This window comes from Oreochromis niloticus, linkage group LG23, assembly GCF_001858045.2.
Source record: "Oreochromis niloticus isolate F11D_XX linkage group LG23, O_niloticus_UMD_NMBU, whole genome shotgun sequence".
NCBI lineage: Eukaryota > Metazoa > Chordata > Actinopteri > Cichliformes > Cichlidae > Oreochromis > Oreochromis niloticus.
The window spans coordinates 44816084-44823362 of NC_031986.2; the positions used below are offsets into that span (position 1 = coordinate 44816084).

General features: G+C 39.0%; 1 long non-coding RNA gene across 2 annotated transcripts in view; it reads left to right on the plus strand.

The window, feature by feature from the left end:
- The first annotated feature begins 2750 nt into the window (after nucleotides 1–2750).
- Nucleotides 2751–7279, plus strand: part of LOC102082780 (uncharacterized) — a 13898-nt gene continuing 9369 nt past the window's right edge. Inside the window, exon 1 of one of the 2 annotated variants that reach the window (XR_001223410.3) lies at nucleotides 2751–2841. This is a non-coding gene — a long non-coding RNA (uncharacterized LOC102082780). Of the gene's footprint in view, nucleotides 2842–2929; nucleotides 3134–7279 lie in introns of those variants that run through there. The other variant, XR_270376.4, reaches the window with a different exon arrangement.

Here is a 7279-nt window from a genome sequence, read left to right on the forward strand (position 1 = left end):
TACAGTGTAGAAATACATGAGTACATGAGTATATATACTTTTTTATGTAAACCTTTTCAATAAGGTATGATAAGATAAAGACTTTACAATAATAGAAAGAAAACCCCAACAATAAGACCGCCCCTTTTACCAAGCAGTTGGTGACAGTGGGAAGGAAAAACTCCCTTTTAATAGGCAGAAACGTCCAGCAGAGCCACGCACAGAGAGGGGTAACCATCTGTTGTGAACGGTTGTGGGTGATAAACCTCAATAAAAATAATTCAAATCTACAACAATCTACTACTACAACAGCAGCAGACTGCAGTGTCAGGTATGTCAAAGGTAAAATTGTAGAATTCATCCAGGCAACATGTTTTTAGGAATGTAACCCCTGACCTGTGAACGCCAAATAAAAGAGAATACATTACAGTGTCACAGGTGTTTTCCACAGCATGTCTTATCCTGTCTTCCTTCTCTCACCCCAACCGGTCGCAGCAGATGGCCCCGCCCCTCCCTGAGCCTGGTTCTGCTGGAGGTTTCTTCCTGTTAAAAGGGAGTTTTTCCTTCCCACTGTCGCCAAAGTGCTTGCTCATAGGGGGTCATATGATTGTTGGGTTTTTCTCTGTACCTATGAAGCGCCTTGAGGCGACTGTTGTTGCGATTTGGCGCTATATAAATAAAATTGAATTGAATTGAATAGGTGTTCACTCACCTGCCTTCAGAAGCCTGTGAGCTGATTGGCAGATGGCAGTTTTCTTTCAATTTTTTCAAAGTACTATTGGCTTGTATATACTGTGTTTTGGACAAATTGTGAAATGAGTAGTCAGTCATTTATTTCATGAAAGTCATTTATCAATCACATATGTTGTATAATTACCTGATGAAAAAAGTTTGGAAAGCTCAAATCTGAATTTTCCTCACAAAAACATTAACTTCATAAAGAACAACACAGCAGAAACACAGAGTACAACACGTGTGTGTGAGTCTGCTGCACAGATACATCTCAGGTTAAACAAGAGAGAAAACAACAGGCTTCTTTGCATGCAGGACTCTGAACACCAGGTATTTCTGCAGTTCACCACCTGTATTATTACGGCGAACAAGACACGCTTATGTTGCTGTGCACACACACCTGCATCAGCTGTAATCTGATGATGGTGTTACCTGAAGACTTAAAGAAAGAATCTAGTCACAGTTAACCTTAAGACAGACGGTTACCTTTAAAGCGTGTATTAGACTTCATATAAAACCATATAAGTGAGACATTTACTCAAAATGCAGAAAAGTGAGCCCCATGCTCATCTCGGGTAAACAAGTGTGGCAAGAGTCATGGTGGGAACCTTTGAACAGATTCTTATAACACTTAGAGTATTGAACATGAAGGAGAAGTTCTAAGTTGTGCCCCTTTTGTCTTGGCCAACAAAAACCCAGCCAGGGAGGCGGGGAATGTGGACAGGAAGCTACAGGAAGCTACACAGCAGCAGCTCTGAGGTTGGTCCCACAGGACTCTACGGTGTGATTATAATGTCAAATAAAGCCATATTCACATCTCATCTAAACCCATTCAGTGTTTGTCCAGACACATGAGCATGCATGGATGATTTGCATGTGCTACATGTTTAACATTTTTCTTCTCTTGATCCTTTTTTTCTTTGTTAAACACACTCATGCACGTACATTTAGCTTTGTCCCCTGGTCTCTGCACACCAAGACTTCTGTTCTCTTCTTGCCTGGAAGCGCTCCCTTTCACTGTTTCCCCTCTTTGTTTGTTTTACTATTCATTTTTGTTTTTCTCCATTTTGCTTTCTACTAATCTCTCTCTTCAAGCATTCTTTGTGCTCTCTGCTGTTGTTTTCATTGTTTTTAGCATTAGTTAACCCCAGAGTGAGACCAGTTAACTTTGTAGCTCTAAGACAACAGAGCGAGTCTTCGTTGTCTTAGCGCACACAGTCTGTCAGAGGCACAGTTAAAACAACAGCTGCAGGTTTCAGTAAAAACGGTGTTTCTGGACTAATTGGAAGTCTCCTTCACTGAGACTGTTTGACCTCATTCCAGCACTGACACAGATGCTGCTGTGCTCCTGTAGGGGGCAGCAAGCATCGTAGGTTAAGTAGAGCAGCATTGCACACACTGTGTTTAAGCATTGCTGCTTTATAATAACTGTGCTTACTTAAAAAGGCATAATCATACAATTTTAAAATGAAAGAATAGATTGGAAGTATTAAGTGTATATCATTTTAAACTGTATTTTTGCTTCAGTTTATACCGGTGCCACTCCAGCAGAGGGTAGGAGTCAGAGAAGAGAAAATATTATGTGCAGTTGTTTAACCCACAGAAGGCTCCAACCTTTAATTACTGAGATACACAGAGTGTAAACTGGATAAACATACTTTGTGTTAACAAGTTCTGCAGAACAAAAAGTGCATCGAAGCACATTTTCTCCAGTTTCTGGTGTAATAGTTGTATATAAAAGACTGTACTCTGCTTTTCTTTAAATGAGAAGTGGAATAGAGCCACAGGCATCAAAAAACAAGCTACATTTAAAAATTGTCCTTGTATATTTTATGTTAAACAAAAGACAAATTATCCTCCAATTAATTTCTAAAAAATCCTGAAAATACCTCTCCAAGAGATGACCAATAACTGTGAAGGTCACGGTTATTTTCAGGTGCATTTTGCATGCTAAGAGAATAATGACAGCATCGTTTGTCTTAATGGATTTCCCCTGTGGAGGCAGCAATAGGGAAAGAAAAGTGGATGTAACCCGGCCACCAGCTGTATGATTACGTGTGTCTGTGTACAGACATGTGCTCGCGTGCTTGGAAAAAGGTACATTTCCATCCTTCAAGGGGACCTGGAGAGGTAAACATCATTAGTCTTTGAGACGTTTGATGGTCGAGCATAAAGCCAGCCACAAAGCAGCTCTCGCCCACCTGTTTACAGACTTAATTAACAGGCAAACTTCAAGTTAGATGGAGGCTATGTCATCAGTGGAACCAGGCTGGGGGTCACGCTCTCATAGCTTCACTCTGGAAGAATTTAAGAGACCTTAAAGTCATAAAATATAACCTCCCAGAGAACCAACCTACGCTGAGTATTGGCAGCATTAACAGTAACAGAACTTATTGGTCTTATAATCAGAAAATCCGAGGAGGTAAGCAGACCACGAGGCAAAGCATACACGTTGGATTATGTTTCAATTTAGTTAGCAAAAGCTCAAAACGTCAGTTTGCTTTTCATGAATTTGCAGGTATCTTTTTATCCACAGTAAATGGAAACAGTCTGACTCGCTGTCACAGTGAAGGCTGATAGAAACAAAACCATTAATCAAAGGCGGTTCATATTTATATGAACCATTTTTCATAAAGGATTAAAAATGGACATGAAGTGAAAGGGCACTCTGAAATTAAACTATAGTTACATTATCAGGTTAACAAGGGATATTTAATCAAAATGTCTTTGCAGAAAGAGGAATTACTCTGTGCAAGGACGCGTGGCTTGTCTTTGGCTGCCATCTTGGAAAGTCTATTTTGAAGCTTTAGTTTAATTAATGTGACGTCCCGTGTGTTTGACTGATTTTGGTTCTTATGTTGTTTGTTATATTTCACTTTGTTTAGTTTGAGCCTTTAGGTCTCAGCTTCACTTTATTTCTATTTGAATTCTGGTTTATTTGATCTTCTATGTCATGTTTCCCTGTATCGTTACCTGGATTCTGTTCACCTGTGAACTCAGCAGTGCTCGTGTCCTCTAATCGCCCTCTTGTGTAGATGTAGTTGTGGCTTCCTCTGCGTTCTTGTCATAGTTTCCTTTTGTTGTTTTTCTGCCAGCATTGCTAATTTAAATGTTGTTTCAGTCTGACTCTGGGTCCTTTTCCTGTAATTTCTTAATTTTAGTGGTTAAAAAACTGTTAATCAGAGAAATGTGATAAATGACTAAATTTATGTGTGAATCAAAAATGCTTAAACTGTTTCCCGACTTTGGCCCAAAGAGGATAACGAAGCCTTTTGTCTTCGAGGTGATCCACGTCTATCATTGTTTGCTTTTGTCAAATTCTCTCATTGATTTCAATGCAAACTGTTTGGAGTATTTTTTTTGTTACCTTTTTCAAACAAAACATTTTAATAACATTTAGAACAAACATGCACACAAATGCATACAGACGCTGGACATTCATTTAATAAAAATGCATATTAACATAAATATACTACAACAGTCAACATAGGACTGAAAGGGAAAAAAGATTTGCATTAAAAAAAAAAGTTCTCCTACTTTATCAATAAGTTAGTCTTTCAACATCATTGCAACGCAAAAGCTCTCTAAGCCATGTTTCAGTGATTATGCAGCTGCACTTTTCCAAAATAACCATCAAATAACCGTCTCGGCTTGAAGCCGTCTGTAGTCCAAACGTCTGGTTTGTCTTGATCGTACCTAAAAGTCTTTTGAGGATATTCCAAGAACACAGAGTTTAAGACCTAAAGGGATTTTCATATTTAGTGTTTCTGACAAACATTTGAAATCTTTCCAAAAGTTCTGGATCTTTGGATATTCCCACAGCCAATGAAACAAAGCAGCCTTTTCATTCAGGCATTTAGTGCCCACATCTGAAATACTGGCAGCGATATGATGGGAGCGAAGTACGTTCTTGTCAGCCACTTATTCTGATTTAAGTTTAGTTTTCTCAGTGATCTCTTCGCCCATATCCATATTCAGAGTATTTAACTGATCCTGTAATAATTCATCAAAATCTTTGTAGTGTTCCTCATGTACCACTTTATACAGAGGGCAGTGACACTTGTAATGCTCACACTGACAGCGGTGTGTACTCGTCAGTAACATTTGCAACTTACATAGTAGCAAAGCAACATTTACTTTATTTTTCAAAACTAAACACAAAAATCTAAATGGTCCTTTACTGTCAAACAGCCTAATGTTCAAAACACTGTGTTCTGCATTCACACCACCCATAGTTTGACTGTTTGGTTGTTCATACAGCATCAGAGTACATGTCGCATGTTTCATCATGGTGCTACATGCAATGCTGTCATAAAAAGAAGAGCAGAGAGAACAACAGAGATCAGTGGAATAACTGAGTATATCTGACTGATGACATACACAGTAAATCACAACACGACCTCCTTTGAAAGAAAAGCAACAATTCTGAAATCTGTCAACTCTGTCACGCGGACTTGGCCACACTCTCTCATCCATGTCAGAACAAATGTTCTCATTTGCCAAACATCTTGGAAAGAACCTTCAGGCATGACGAATCCACCAGACTCTGGTCTGCTGTGATGTCCCTGCATGCCTTATCCACGGCCTGGAGAAGGGTCACGTGTTGATGCGGACGCCTGCCATACACGTTCCACCAAAATGTGGAGAAAATTCCTCAATAAGGTCGAGGAAAGCAGGAGTATCAGGGCGACTACACAGTGGCAAAGTGGGCCTGAAACCATTGCCTGCACCAGCTGAGATTGGTGGAACATGGAAATGTCCCATAACAAGACGCACTGTTTTTCTAATGTAGCCGCACACGGTGACACGTTGTCCGGGTACTTCCTCTTCCTGCTCCATGTTACAGTACTGCTACGTTGCTGTGGAAACCACTCAATAATACTTGTAGCTGAGATGAATCATCAGTAACAAACTGGTGTGAGTGGGTCTGAAGTGTAATTGTGTGGATGCTTTATGCATCCACACTATTGAGTTCCTGTTTCTCTTTATTCTTTATTATTATTCTACTTTATTATTATTCTTCAAGTTGCTTCCGTACGTTTTTTGCTGTTTAACTACTTCCACAATTTTCAGCCGATTTTCACCATTCAAATTTTAAACTATTCTGCTATTTCTGCTAATTCCGGCAATGACTTTTGGTACTTTTTGCTCTTATACTTTTTAAAATATTAAGCTTTTTTCCTTTAATTTGTCCCATTGAAATGAATGGGAAACTTCCACAATTCTGCTAAAACTTGCTTGTTTTTGAAACTTAACTACTTTTTCCTACTTTCACGTAGAACAACCATTCAAACTTTAAAATGTTCACAAATTATTGGGCTATTCATTAATGATTCAGCTTTTTCATATCTGTTACCATTTTCATCTTATCCCTCTTTAAGTTTTGAGTTGCAAAATTGTGATTTTTCACAAAATACATGCGTTGTTATGGTTGCTATGCAGTTGGTTCTAAGTGAGCCACTGTACCTTTGGCAATTTTCTCTTCATGTCCGAACAACTTCTTGCTACTTGCTCAATTTTCACTCAACTTCCACAAATTATACATCAAAACGTAGGTATTTTTGCTGGCTTTCAGAAAATGTCACCATCATGGTTGTGAGATTTATAGAATTTTGGCAAATCTCCTCAGACCAACACAAACTCTGAAAACTCTCCATAGAAAGTCAATGGAGAGTTTGTTCAAAATCACCGCGTGATTTCTGTAATGAGAGGCATTTTCGAATCGCCATATCTCCTTAACGAAGCAAAGTTAAGACATAAGGCTTGTCCCAGTATATCTTCAGACACTCCTGACACTCACAATTCAAGAATTTCTTTCTCACCTATTACCATTTGGCCATGAATTGGGTTTGTTTGAGGGTAGGAAATTTGTCCTTCGCTCAGATTTCTTCAGATTTCAAACTCTGGAAATGAGACACTTTTTTCTCTCGTCATATCTTTTTGATAGATTTCCACAGAGACCTGAAAATTTCCATGACTGTTCACCAAAGCCTGCTGTCTCTTACGGTGAAAGAATGATATCGATACTCCAAATAGATTTAGAGTTAGAAAGCGTTGTTTGAGGGCAAGTCAAGGCAGATTTTCCTTGCCTCTACTCAGTTATGGTGCATTAGAAGTCAAATATCGTCAATAATTCATATTTTAATGATAAATTGTCAACACTTTAAGATTCCCCCATCTCTTCTGAACAAAACGGTGTAAGAATGACTGTTCTAGCCCCTACGGTTAGGAAATTATGGCCATTTGTTTGAGAGAAATCCTCACTATGAGAAATTCACTGCAGAAATCCTGTCTCTGTGCTCTGTGTGTGTAAAAACGGCTGCACCTGTTTTGGCGGGAAAAAGTACACAGCCTCTCTGATTGGTGGATTCAAATTTAGCAGCTCCCAGGCTGCTTGACTGAGCTAGAAACTTGATTTTCTCTCCCTGTGTGTGTGTGTGTGTGTGTGTGTGTGTGTGTGTGTGTGTGAGACAGAGAGAGAGAGAGAGAGAGGGCGAGAGAGAGTTTTTATTGGAGCATCTTATTGTATGATTTAAATTCAATATATTTAGACTGGTTGACTGAATTT